We start from the raw sequence: 14954 nt of genomic DNA on the forward strand, positions 1-14954 counted from the left end.
TATCTGGGTTATTGTTGACAGGTTGACCAAGACTGCTCACTTTATTCCCATTAATATCAGTTTTTCCTTGGAGAATTTGATCTCCTTGTATATTAGTGAGATTTTCAGGTTACATGGTATGCCATCTAGCATACTGTCTGATAGAGATCCTAGGTTTACCTCTAGATTTTGGGAGAGCCTGAACAGAGCGGTTGGAACCAAGCTTAGACTAAGTTCAGCCTACCATCCTCAGACTGATGGCCAAACTGAATGGACCATTTAGTCCCTGGAGAATCTTTTGAGGGCGTGTGTCTTAGAGCAAAAGGGAAGTTGGGAGAGTTTCCTACCATTGATAGAGTTCACTTACAACAACAGTTTTCACTCTACCATTGGCATGGCTCCCTATGAAGCTTTATATGGTAGAAGGTGTAGATCACCTCTATGTTGGCTAGAGCCTGGAGAAAACCTCACCTTAGGACTTGAAGTGGTACAGCAAACCACCGAGAAGGTGAAGTTGATCCAAGAAAGGATGAGGACTGCTCAAAGTAGACAGAAAAGTTATCAGGATAAGAGGAGGAAAGATCTAGAATTCGAGGTTGGTGATCATGTATTCTTGAGAGTCACTCTGTGGACTGGGGTTGGACGAGCATTGAAATCCTGAAAGAGTCGGTCCTGTGGCATACCAAATTGCACTACCCCCATCACTTTCTAATCTTCACAATGTCTTTCATGTGTCTCAACTCCATAAGTATATCCATGATCCATCACATGTGGTCGAATTGGATGAGGTACAAGTAAAAGAGAACTTGACATATGAAACATTGCCTTTGAGGATCGAGGATAGACGAACAAAGAACCTAAAAGGGAAGGAGATTCCATTGGTCAAGGTGATCTGGAGAGGTACATCAGGAGAAGATGCCATGTGGGAATTAGAGAGTCAGATTCAAGCCGCCTATCCATCCTTGTTTGAGTCAGGTAAATTTCAGGGATGAAATTTCTAAAAGGGTAGGAGAGTTGTAACACCCTGAGATATTATAAGTTATAAATCAATGTTTAATTGTATTTATTGTGTTATTTGACTATATGATAGACTTGAATGAGTTGAAGTATGCCTTGAACTAGTTATGTGTGAATTTCTTGATGTGGAGTTTTGTTGAGCGAAGTTGAAATTATGAGATTTTAGATTTTACCAAAACCTAGTTCAGTGAAATCACGATACTGGAATCGTTAACCGTTGGATCGTCTTCAAATTTTGTCTGGATCTCTTTAAGATATGTTTCTATAGTATGACCGTTGGGATTTTGAAAATAATAACTTTTATTCTCCCTCTAAGTGAGAATGGCGCGCTAAGCGCAATTCCAACCGAGGGGAATTGCGCTGAGCGGCCCAAAGGTGCACTAAGCGAGCCCTAGTGTAGAGGGGGCTGCACTAAGCCTAAATTCTTGCGCTAAATGCAAGAAGTTGACTTCGACTTAGCGTGACAGGCCCGCTAAGATAAAGTTGTAGGTTATAAATACGTCCTCAACGTGAAAAACATGATTTTCACTCTCCTCTTCTCCAAAAACGCCACCCAAACCCTAAAACCTCATTTTTCACCACCCAAGACCACCGGTGGCCGCCGTAAGCCGCCGTTGGACCCCCACACCAAGAGGAACACTTTAATCGGAGCAGAAACCTCAGAATCCTCCTCGAAGATTCGATGGAGAAAATCCCCGAATCCTCCATTTCAAAGTTTCTCTGTGGTAATCTTGACTTCTAAGCCTTCTCCTAGCTAGTTTGAGTTCCTCTTAGTGTCTCTTATGTGTTGGGTACTGTAATAGGGTATTTTTACACTTCCTTTGAAAATCCCTAGAGAATGACATATTGTAAAAGTTATCTTTTTATAACATTGAGGTTATTTTTGCGGCATTCACTGAACCCCGGTCACATTGGCGTGATCGGAATTTCAAAATGATGTTTCCATTTGTAGAATCCGAAACACCCCTCATCCCTTTATGTTTTGACACAGGTATTTGACCCTGAATGTTACCTTTGACCTTGTTTTTGAAATCCATACTAAATTCCTTTCGTCTGGCGTAATAGAGACTTGCGTTGGACCGACAAGCGCGAATGAGAGAGAGACTTCTAATTGACGCAAAGAGGAACCAACAGGGAGCTCACGATATTTGAGGAGAGTTTATTATAAAATTTAATGTTTTGACACCATAGTTAGGGTCAGGGAACCTAGTTATGAGAATATTTGCCTGTCCCTGTTGCATGCTGATTTTCCTTCAAGAAAACTACATTTTTAACTAATGGGATGCGATACATTTGGTATTGATGTGAATGTTGGTTTTCAAGCAAAACTATGTTTTTAATGAAAGGGATGCGATATATCTATTGTTGATGAATAACATTATTGTTTATTAAACTTGTGTTGTTTGAAGACCTGGGGAGTGTGAACCTTAGGCATGAAAAACTATGTTTTTAATCTTCATTATGTGTATGATGTGTACTTAACTACTATATTAATATTCATGTATTCGGTTAAACATTGGTGCGAGTTTGGGAACATATATATATATATATATATGTATGTATATATATTTGTGAAATTAAAATTTACTATGATTTTCATAAGCAAAATAATGGAGTTTTCATAAAAGAAAGAAAAAGAATTTAATTTTTCAGTTATTAGAGTGGTGATATCGTAGCGACGAGGTGGGTCATTACATATTCAGCTAGGCTGAATACCCGAGTACTCTCCTTTCCTTGTCACAGTAAAGTGATCGTTATAGTTGGACTTAGGTATTTAGGTTGGCCCAATACCTAAGTACTTTCCTCAGCTTGTCACCAAGGGCAATCCTTGTAGAAGTGCTCAGGTATTCGGCCACCTTGTCACCAAAATGTGATTCTCTTAAAAGTACTTAGGTATTCAAACTATCTAGATACCTGAGTGGTTCTTTGCCCCCTTGAAAAATCACTAAGATTGTCTTAATAACAACCATTAGAGGTTGTCTTAACCCCTTGATGATGATTAGAAGCACATGACCTAATTAGGTAATGATAGACAAGGGCCCATGGATCCAAGGCCCACTAAGGCATGTATAAATAGCTACGAGAATATCGATGTAAGATATTTTTCATTCTCATTTATTTCTCTCGACCAAGATCTTACTTGAGTATCGGAGTGCCTCTTGTAGGTACCCCACCCTTCAGACTGCCTAGTAGTAGATTATGAAGAAAGAAGATATCCTAAGGAAGAAAGTTACATGTCTACCCGTTGTAGGTACATTTTGGAGCCCACCATGGGGCCCAAGTAAAACTTCCCTATCCCTTAAGGAGAGCATGGTTGCTACCAGATCAATGGCAGGATGACAATGAGTAACATAACATCTAGTAGTATAGTAGCCAACAATGGAACAACCACCGCGAGTTCGAACTTCCTCTGTAACGACCCGCCTCGTCACTACGATATCACTAACTCTAAAATGTGACATTTCAATTTTAAGTGAAAGCTTCATTAATTTGATTATGAAAATAAGGGTAAATTTTTCGCAATATACATTCATCAAACAATGCATAAACACGTGAATAAATACATACATACATTAAACCACTATACATCATTCACATGTCAAAACATAATTCAATTTTTTCATGTATCTAAACCTGGGATTTACATGCCCAATCAAAAAGAGTCAAGGAACCAACTAAGGAAGAGTTGATAACAAAACATAACTCTTCCAAAATAAATTCCAACGTTATCATGTTGGCTTGGCGGCTCCAACAAAAAACTCCCCTCCAAGTCAGCTACTGCTCATTTGCTCCCACGAACGAAAGTTCAAAATCATTGTAGGCACTAACCACATGGTACAAAAATTGCAAGGGTGAGTTTATTATAAAAGATCAACAAACACCAAATGACAATGATTAGCAAGAAAACAATAACAATAACCACAATCATTCTCAATAATCCATAAGTTCAACATACACTTAACAAACTAGTCATAAAATTTTCCACATTTCAAATCAATTATGCTTAAAATGATGCATGCGCTTGACTCAACTCTAAAATTCAATGTGGTACCATTCGTCAGGAAATAGCCTAAGCATGTCCACATGACACTCTCACTTAGAAAAACTAGGCAGCAAGTGTCAAGGTCACCCTGTCGTGCACAGGCAACTTCTCCCCCCCCCCATGGTGATCAACCTAAGTCTCAAGGAAGTTCCAAATCGAGTGACAAGCCCCCAAGTACAAGTATTTTTTCTCATGAAAAACTAAGAGTACTTACTGAAAATTTTTATACTATTTCCATGTAATATGAAGTATGAACATGGACACTATCAATGCACTGACCGTGGATAGTTAAAGATTCTAAGCCATTTCCTTCTCTCTCCAAGGATGCTTAAAACTCTATAAACACTCTATTTCTCCCTCCAGGGATATCCAACATGGTCACTGCACCCCCCATGTACATACACAACATACATCATCACAATGAGTCATCAACATCAACATCATCTCATCTCAATGTCATTATCAACATCAACATCATCTTATCTCAATATCATTATTGATGGAAGCTTGCTTGAGAAGCTTCTATGGAGGCTAAATCTTTGAGCTTCAATAAGGTCCTTCAATGGTGATTTTTAGCCATGGAGTTACAGCAGAAGATAAAGAAGAAGAGGTGAGAGGAGGCGCCATCCACTAGAGAATAAGCCATGGAAGGAGAAGCTTCACCACCAAGAGAGTGTCTTGGATAAGAAGCTTAGAGAGGAAGCTTCAATGGAGGAAGAGAATGAGAGAGCGGGGGGGGGGGGGGGCGTGGGAATTGAAGGAGATTAGGGATAGAAGTAGAACTTTGAAGTGTGTCTCACAAGTTTCTCATTCATCAAAGTTATGACAAGTGTTACACATGTATCTATTTATAGCCTAGCACATGGGAAGCTTCCTTGAGAAGCAAGGAAGGTAACTTCCTTGGGAAGCTAGAGGAAAAGAGCTTCCTTGAGAAGCTAGAGGGGGGCTACTCACACCCCTTCAATAGCTAAGCTCACCCCTATGCCAAAATACATGAAAATACAAAAGAAATCCTTACTACAAAGACTACTCTAAGGTTCATGAGAATCCTAGGGCCTTCTTCAGCGGCTCTAGCTCAATCCTCTTGTAGCCTCTTGCTCGTGGCTCTGGTGACTGGTCCCTTCTTAGGGAGGATTGCATCATCCCTTCCCCTTTGAAGAGGATTTGACCTCAAATATGTTGGTTCCTCCTCCTCAGTATTAGCTCTACCTGTAAAAGGAATCAAATCCAAAATGTTAAAAATGGTGCTAAATCCATACTCTTCTAGGAGGTCCAACCTATAAGCGTTGTTATTGATCCTCTCCAAGACCTTAAAAGGTCCATCACCTCTAGGACTAAGCTTGGATTTCCTTTTAGTAGGGAATCTATCCTTCCTAAGGTGGAGCTAAACCCAGTCCCCCTAATTAAGAACTAGCTCCTTTCTTCCTCTATTGCCTTTAGTTGCATACACCTTTATTTGGTTCTCTATTTGGTTCTTAACCTTCTCATGCAACTTCTTTACAAACTCTGACCTAGATTCCCCTTCTTTATGTATAAAAGAAGTGTCAAGTGGGAGGGGAATTAGGTCTAAGGGTGTTAGAGGATTGAACCCATAGACAACCTCAAAAGGGGATTGCTTGGTGGTTCTATGAGCCCCCTTGTTGTAGGAAAATTCTACATGAGGAAGATACTCATCCCCAGACTTATGGTTGCCTTTCAAAAGAACCCTTAAAAGGGTGGATAGAGACCTATTCACTACCTTTGCTTGCCCATCAATTTGTGGATGGCAAGTGGTAGAGAAAAGAAGCTCATTTCCTAGCTTAGCCCATAAGGTTTTCCAAAAGTGGCTAAGGAACTTAGCATCTCTATCTGACACAATGGTCCTAGGCAAGCCATGAAGTCTAACAGCTTCTCCATAGAAGAGTTTTGAGATGTGTGAAGCATCATCTACCTTGTGGCATGGTATAAAGTGTGTCATCTTGCTAAACCTATCCACCATTACAAAGATAGAGTCTACACCTATTTGGGTTCTAGGAAGCCCAAGGATAAAGTTCATACTAATGTCTACCCAGGGTGCAAATGGGATGGGTAAGGGTGTGTATAGCCCATGAGGCATCGCCCTAGACTTGGCTTGTAAACAAGCCACACACCTAGTGCAATGCTTATGGACATTTTTCTTCATATGAGGCCAATAGAACTTTTCTTTTAGTAAGACAAGGGTCTTGTCTATCCCAAGGTGGCACATGAGCCCACCCTCATGGCTCTCTTTCACAAGTAATTTCTTGATGGATCCTTGGGGTATGCAAAACTTTCCCTCTTTGAAAAAATACCCCTCAGCCAGATAGAATCCATCTTGGGCCTTATAAATGGGAGAGAAATGTTCATCTGAAGCATACAATTCCCGAATGTTATTGATGTGTCATTATTTTCTCCTATTTCTTAATCCTTTTTGTCACCATTTTTATTACTGATTAGCCTTAATTGTCAAATTAATTATGTAGTTTTATCATTTGGGCCTACTTGACTAATTTTGTGTTTTTAATTTAATTTCAGGAGAATAAGCAATTGGGCTTGGATCCGGAATTGGGCTCAACCGGTTTGGACTTGAAGAGAGCAGACAATTTTATTTTATTTTGTCCAATTTTATTTTATTTCGTCCAATTTTATTTTATTTCGTTTTTGGGCTTGGACTTAAAACATATTTGTGAGCTTTGGAACTGAGGACCTATATAACAGCACCAGGGTATTAGTAGAAGGCAGACTGTTGACACAGGAGAAAAATTTTAGGGTTTTGCATTTTCAGTTTGGTGTTACTGTTCACACGCACTGTTCACATAACAATCAAATTTCGTTTTCTGCTTCAAATTGCAATTTCATTTTCTGCTTCTGCCTTTGAATTCATTTTTGTTACTGCTGATTAATGGAAGGCTAAGTCTCTAGTGTTGTTTTCTCTTAAGGATCAAGCACATCTCTCTTTGAGGTTTTGTTATTACTATTGAATTCTGATCATTTTTTCCCCTTCGCCCATTGCTCTATTTTTGTTGCTATTAATCCATGCATGCTTAATGCTTGATTAGTTGTCTCTGTGCTTAATTTACGTTCATGCTTAATAATCAGTTTCGTTTATGCTTAATGATCAGTTTCGTTCATGCTTAATGGACATGTGAGAGGGATTAATTGGTGTATGTGTTGCTTAATCACATAATGACTGCCTTATGTTAATTTTCGCTTAGTGAATTAATTTCGGGTTGGATTAAGTGGTTGAACTGATTAGGGATAAATTATCATAAACTAGGATAAGAGACTTGCTTTTGAATCAAGGGGAAACAACATGTTTTAGTTCTGTTGTTTTCTTATTCAAGTTTTCTTGCTGTTTAATTTGCAAAAACAAAGAACCCTCCCCAATTCGTTACTGTTTTATTGTTATATGTTATGAAAGTTTGGTTGATCATTGATCACTGGGAGACGACCTAGGATCACTTCCTAGATACTGCATTTTTAATGTTTATTTGATTCGGGTACGGCCTCGATCAAATTTGGTGTCGTTGCCGGGGAAAAGTGGTCCAAAGGTTCATAATAGTGTTTAGTTGTTTTGTGTGTAGCTCTGTTGTTTAGTGTTTTGAGTGTGTGTTTTTTTTGTTTTGTGTAGTGTTCTGTTTTGCATTTTAGTCGCATTCCCTGTTTAGCGCTCCCATGTTTCAGTTTTGTGTAATGCTGTGAATAGTGATTAGCGATTGAACTAGCGATTGATTTTGCAATTTAATTGGCGATTTTTGTTTTGGTAGCTAGAGTTGTTATTTTTGGCTGATTTTTTGTTTGGTAGTTTCTTTTGATCCATATTTTGTGTGAAAAATACCAGAAGCACTTGGTGTGGCTGAATTTGAGAGAGACAAAAAATTTGGGAACTTGTTTTTAGCAAAACTTAAAACGGCCATAACTTTTACTTCGGGTATCAAAATGACTATTATTATATGTGCATTTGGGGTAGAAAAAAATTTCCCATACCATCATAATTGGATTTAGCCCATTGGGGTTTCCGAAACTTGAAAAATCATCTGTTTACTAAGTTTTTTTTTTTATTTTTCAAGTATTATTGTCCTATTTTTCTAAACTTTCCTTAGGCAGTTTTCATAGTTAGACTTTGAATTTTTTTCTGAAAATTTTTGTGCTATCTTTTCATGATTTTAGGGTGTTGCTCACAAAATTTCGGCTTATTTGGATATCATTTGACTATAGTTGTAGTTTTAACCCTCCCCTGGTGCTTGTTTGAGAAACACATGATTTGCTGCATATAGTGCATGACTAAGGGCAATCCAGGTGATTTACAACCCTTTGATCCTGAAATAGATAGAACCTTTCATAGATTAGTTAGGCATAGTGTGAATCCTGATCATTATGTGCATTTTGAGTATTTTGTTGTTGGTGATTTTGAACATTCTGATTTTGAGCATTCAACTACTAATTTTCATACTGAGAACATGGCTCAACCTCTACCTCGTGAGAGGACTCTTAGGGAGATGGCTGCACCTGATTTCACTTATGAAAGCTTGTGCATTCAATATCCTGATGAGGATGTTCCATATGTTCTCAAGACTGGACTAATACATTTCCTGCCCAAGTTTCATGGTCTTGTAGGTGAAGATCCTCATAAGCATCTTAAGGAGTTCCATATTGTCTGTTCCACCATGAAACTACCTTGCTCCTAGGTCCATTAGCAGCTGGGATGACCTTAAGAGGGTGTTCTTGGAGAAATTCTTCCCTGCATCTAGGACCACTGCCATCAGAAAAGACATTTCAGGCATCAGGCAACTTAGTGGAGAGAGCTAGTATGAGTACTGGGAAAGATTCAAGAAATTGTGTGCAAGCTGTCCTGACCACTAGATTTCTAAGAAACTCCTTCTGCAATATTTATATGAGGGACTTAGCAACATGGAGAGGAGTATGATTGATGCTGCCAGTGGTGGAGCTCTTGGTGATATGACTCCTGTTGAGGATAGGAATTTGATTGAGAAGATGGCTTCCAACTCCCAACAATTCAGTGCAAGAAATGATGCTATTGTCCTTAGAAGAGTCCATGAGGTGGTCACAGATTCATCTTCATCTATTGAAAATAAAAAGCTTGAGGGAAAACTTGATGCCTTGGTCAACCTAGTAAGTCAGCTTGCCATGAATCAGAAATCTGCATCTGCACCTGTTGCAAGAGTCTGTGGTCTATGTTCTTCTGCAGATCACCGTACAGATCTCTGTCCTTCTTTGCAGCAATATGGAGTCAATGAGCAACCTGAAGCTTATGCTGCAAACATTTATAATAGACCCCCTCAGCAGCAAAACCAACAACAACAGAATAATTATGATCTTTCAAGCAACAGATACAATCCAGGTTGGAGGAATCATCCAAATCTGAGATGGGCAAGTCCTCCACAACAACAACAGCCTGTCCCTCCTTTCTAGAATGTTGCTGGTCCAAGTAGGCCATATGTTCCTCCTCCAATGCAGCAGCAACAGCAACAACAACAACAAAGACAACAAGCAACTGAGGCCCCATCTCAACCTTCCTTAGAGGAGTTAGTGAGGCAAATGACCATTCAGAATATGCAATTTCAGCAAGAGACAAGAGCCTCCATTCAGAGTCTGAAAAATTAGATGGGGCATATGGCTACTCAGTTGAACCAAGCTTAGTCCCAAAATTCTGACAAATTGCCTTCACAAACTATGCAGAATCCGAAAAATGTGAGTGTCATCACCTTGAGGTCTGGCAAGCAAATTGAAGTGCTTCCACTAGTAGCAGCACCTGAAAAAGAGGATGAGCTAGCTGCACAAAAGAAAAAGCTTCCTGATCATGAGGGAGCTAACAAAAGTTTTCATGCAGGTGGACCTTCTTCTAGTAGTTCTGACTTGCAGCAGCCTCCTATCCCTCTTCCATTTCCACCTAGAGCAATTCCAAACAAAAAGATGGAAGAAGTGGATAAGGAGATCTTGGAGACCTTCAGGAAAGTAGAGGTAAACATACCTCTGCTAGATGCCCTCAAGCAAATTCCAAGATATGCCAAGTTTCTAAAGGAGTTGTGCACCCATAAAAGGCGGCTCAAAGGCAATGAAAGGATTAGCATGGGCAAAAATGTGTCAACATTGATAGATAAATCTGTTCCTTACATTCCTGAGAAATGTAAGGACCCAGGTACTTTCTGTATACCTTGCATTATTGGGAACAACAAATTTGAGAATGCCATGCTAGATCTAGGAGCATCAATTAGTGTCATGCCTCTGTCCATTTTCAATTCGTTATCTCTTGGACCTTTGCAATCTACAGATGTGGTGATTCATTTGGAAAATAGAAGTGTTGCTTATCCCGCAGGTTTCATAGAGGATGTGTTGGTTCAGGTTGGTCAACTTATTTTTCCTGCTGATTTTTATGTTCTTGATATGGAAGAGGGATTTTCCTGTGGTTCAATTCCAATTATTTTAGGCAGGCCAACAAGAGGGATCTGAGGAAAAAGTTTAGGCTAAATTAATCTAAACTTTCGTAAGCTATTTAAGTTGAGTCGAGTCCAACAAGAGGGATCTAAGGGTGAAGCTTAGTTTAAGTTAGTCTAAACCTAGGAGGGCTATCTAAATTGAGCCTAGTCCAACAATAGGGATCTGAGGGCAAAGCTTGGATTGATTCAATCTGACTAGGGATCGAGGTTTAGTAATTTAGGCTACAGCATAGAACACAAAAGCATGATTGATTAGAGAAACATCCTTATATGCATCAACTGGTCTGTTAGAGAAACCCAACACTTCTACCTATTGTTGTCAATTTTACTTACTTTCATTTTTATTGTTTTTATCCTAGACTTAGTTTAATCCTGTTCTAAATCATCAATTATCAATGTTTCTTTCAACAATGCCTTATTTTTGAATTTAACCCTGTCTTAGACTAGTTCCCTAAGTTCGATACTCAGATTCATCCGTTTTAATTTTAAATACATGACGATCTGGTGCGCTTTCTGACAAACCGGATTTCCCTAGACCATATTTGTACGAAGAAAAAAATGGAACAAAAAGTAACTGCAGGGGAAATCCAACAAGAAACTAATCAAATCTCGTGGTTCTGTGCAGGACACTAGCAAAAAAAGTACAGGTAAACATGAATTATCTGCTAAAATTACTTGCTTCAAAAATTTCTATCATATTTGTTATCATCCAAGTCGCCCTAGAGCCACTTTTTGACAAGTAGTATTCACTCTTAGAGAAAAAATATAGAAAAACAAAGCTAATGGTAGGTCATAAACTCGAAAGGAAACACTAAATTTTCTTGATACTGCCCAAAAAACCTTCTTCTCTTCCCAAAAGCCAATTATGGTCTAAGTAAAAGTCTTCAAAAAACCTTCTTCTCATCCAATATTTTCTTCTTTTCTTCTATGGCATCGGTATCCATCTTTTCCTCCTTGTCTTCGATTTTGATGGCCACAATAGTCGTTTCTTTGTTTTTGACAGTTGCAACAACCACTTATTTCTTGGTATCGTCTATGTAAGTCGATAGTCGAGCCATAAAGCTCGAGTATACTTTTGCGGAAGTCATAACTCTTCCACCTTGGAAATTTTTTCAATGGCCTTGTTGATTAAAAGGAAACCCCTAGTCAAATCCCAACAAAAGAATTATCTTTTTCATCACCTGACTTATTGTTCACATAGAACACATCTTCAACTTCGAAAGGAGAAATTCTATCCATTGCTTAGTCACTTTCATCTGCAAAGGCAACATAGATTGCATATGATGATTGATCAGCTTCCACCACTTCAAGTTTTCCATCTTCATTCCAAAAGAAAAGCTTATGATGAACTGTTGATGGAATTACTCCTACTTCACCATGTATCCATTCTCTCTCAATAACATGTTAAAATTGGCTTGTGAGGAAATTACCAAAAACACGATAGGTCTTCTCCAGCTACCCATAGAAACATCCTTAGAATCTAAAGGCTTCTCACAAAAATTAGACAAAAATTTGACCAATGATTCCCTTGCAGGTGGGAAAACTGATTCCTCTTCCTTTTTTGAATTCTGCCAGAGCCTGATTGACCTCCTCTATAGAAAGGAGTACTCACCTTTGGCATTCCTATCGAAGCTCCCATCATCATGATCTAGATGGGTTTGATATAATTAGCCTGGACGTGGAATGGATAAGTATCCATTTTCATTGGTTTCTTTTTGAATTTCAATCTTCCTTCATCAATGGCTTTTTGGATCATATCTCTAAAACGTAAACAATTATTAGTCCAATGTCAAAAAACATTATGGAATTAACAATATCTTTTCCTTTTCTTTGTTCAAAAGAAGGAATTTTATGATCATCACTAAGGACAATTTGTTTATCTTTCAATAATACATCAAATATTTTATGTGTCATAGTAACATTGAAACTATATTTCGAATTAGGAAATTTATGCTTTTCCTGCAATTTCAACATTTGACAAGTACAAGGAGGTCTAGGTTGTAACTTTGCCATGCTTATTTTATCTTCTTCCTTATTAACATCTAAATCTTGATAATTCAAAAAATTATCATTATCTCCACATGCTTCCACATATGTTATCTTCTCCCTTATACTTTTATCAAATATTTTGTTCCTTTCTTTCTCATATTTTATTTTCTGAATTCTTCTTACCGTATTTGTTAACTGTGCCAAGTCTTTGACTTGTAGATTTATCGATTTCTTACGAATTGAAAAATCTAAACTTGCAGTAGCCATTCTAACTAATACATGTTTGGGAATTTTAGTATAACACTGAAACTTCATTTGTCAAAATCTATTTAAATAATCTTCAATTGTTTCACTACTGAAATGTTTAGTAGTTTCCAAATCTATGAGACTAACCTTAGTCTCTCCTTTGAAGAAATGTTCATGGAACAGTATTTCGAGTTGTGTCCAAGTATATATCAAATTTGGTGGTAATGTGGTGAACCAAGAACAAGTGTTCTTTGTTAAAGAACTAGGAAAATATTTCATTTTATGAAATTCATCAATGGCTAAATCACCACATTCTATTTGAAAACGGGCTACATGTTCTACAATATATTCTTCTAATTCACCTGCAATTTTTGAAAATTTAGTCACCTTATAACCCCTTGACAATTCAAATTATAAAACATAATCAGGGAAGGCAGAGACAAAATAAGGTGGTTGTGCATTTCCCGTTTCAAAACCATGCCTATTTGTCGTAACCTACCCTTCAGCGGGGGTGTGAAAAGGCCAAAGCGTTTGTCTCCAAGGGAGAAAACAAGCAGAGTCACCACCAATGTTTATTTGAGGAAAACTCTAGAAAAACCAAAACGACAAAGGTCTGTGGATTTTGAAAATGATGGTTCAGGAATTGTTTATGCACGGGGAAGGTATTAGCACCCCACGCGCCCGTCACAAGGGATGACAGCCTTTAATCGAGTGTGCAAGACATGACTTCAAAATTATGTATTTTCCCTTTTTATGTTTTTTATGTATTTTCCCTTTTTTATGTTTTTATTTTTATTTTTTGGGGTCGACAAAGGTGTTGTCCTTGCTCTTACATATCCTCGGGTGCGATGAGGAAATCAAACCTATGTAGTTCTTTAAGTCTAAAATTTTGTGTGTTACATTGATTTTATCTTTTTTGAAAGAATAACTTTAATTGCAAACAAAATTCATTTAAGGCATTGGACCTCCAAATGATTTTTTAAACTTTTGAAAAGCGGAGAGAATCGTTATGGCGTTGGACCTTGAAACGATCTCTTGATTTTTGATGAAATGAAGAAGTTTATGAGTTGGTTTTATTTTAGCTTTTTTTGTTTATTAACCTTCAATCCTTTAAAGATAAATTGCGGCACTAACAATCGGTTAAAACTTACTTTACAAAAGAAAAGCGATTATCAATAATAGGAGAAGTAGATCAAGATGCACAAAACAATAAAGAGGACCCCTAGGGGTCCATGAATCATGTTCAAATTCTTAAAATAAAAAACTAACCGGATGAAGAACGAACGAAGAACGACCAAAGAACAATGTAGAAATCGATCGTAGTCGCGATTCGGCGGTGATTTAGCTTCTTTTTCTCTTCTTCCTTCTTCTTTTCTCTTCTTTCTTCTCAATTCTGGACCTCTGAACCTTTGAATCTCCCTCTGAGCCTCTCTTCACGCTTAGTTATAGCAAAACAAAGCATTTGGGGTCATGACAGCTTGCCCAGGTGAGCTGTTACTTCATTCTAAGGCAACGTTGCTCGCCCAGGCGAGCTGAGCTTGTCCAGGTGAGCTGGTTACTTCACTATGAAGTTATTTGGTGGCCCAAGCGAGCCAGGGGTAAAAAAAAGTGTGAAAATGACCCTTTTGCCCTCTTTTTTTGAGTATTTTTCGTATTCTTTTCCGAAATGTCAAAAAACCTTTCAGATTGCACGGCAACTGGTGTCAAGCAGCTCAATTCGGCTAGTTGGAATCAAAATGTTAGCAAATGAAGGTCCCCGAATGAAATTAGGGTATGACAGTTGCCCCTCTTTACTTATCTTTTATTGGAAATAAAAAAGAAGTAAAGATAAAGACACTAATTTAGTTAGAGCGATCTTGCTACTCGACCGGGCAACTGGCAGAAACCAAGGAAGTGAAACCGAGGAAACATGAGGACATTGAAGTTTTGTGTAGAGTGGAAGATATCTGAAGTTCTTCTTTATATATATATATATATATATATATTCAAAGCATAGAAACAGAGAACGTCGAGTCCTATGAAGCACAAAGACAAAGACGTTGAGTCCTATAAAAGACAAAAGACGTTGAAGTCTTTGAAATGTAAATGAAGACATTGTATGTGAATGTATGAATACATGATTTTGTTGATGTCAAAGAATAATCAACCAAGGTTGCTTTCAATATCAATTCAACAAACATTCAAAGGTTAAGCATTGCTTCAAGATTAAGACAAGGTTGCTTCAA

This window comes from Glycine soja, chromosome 5, assembly GCF_004193775.1.
Source record: "Glycine soja cultivar W05 chromosome 5, ASM419377v2, whole genome shotgun sequence".
Lineage (NCBI taxonomy): Eukaryota > Viridiplantae > Streptophyta > Magnoliopsida > Fabales > Fabaceae > Glycine > Glycine soja.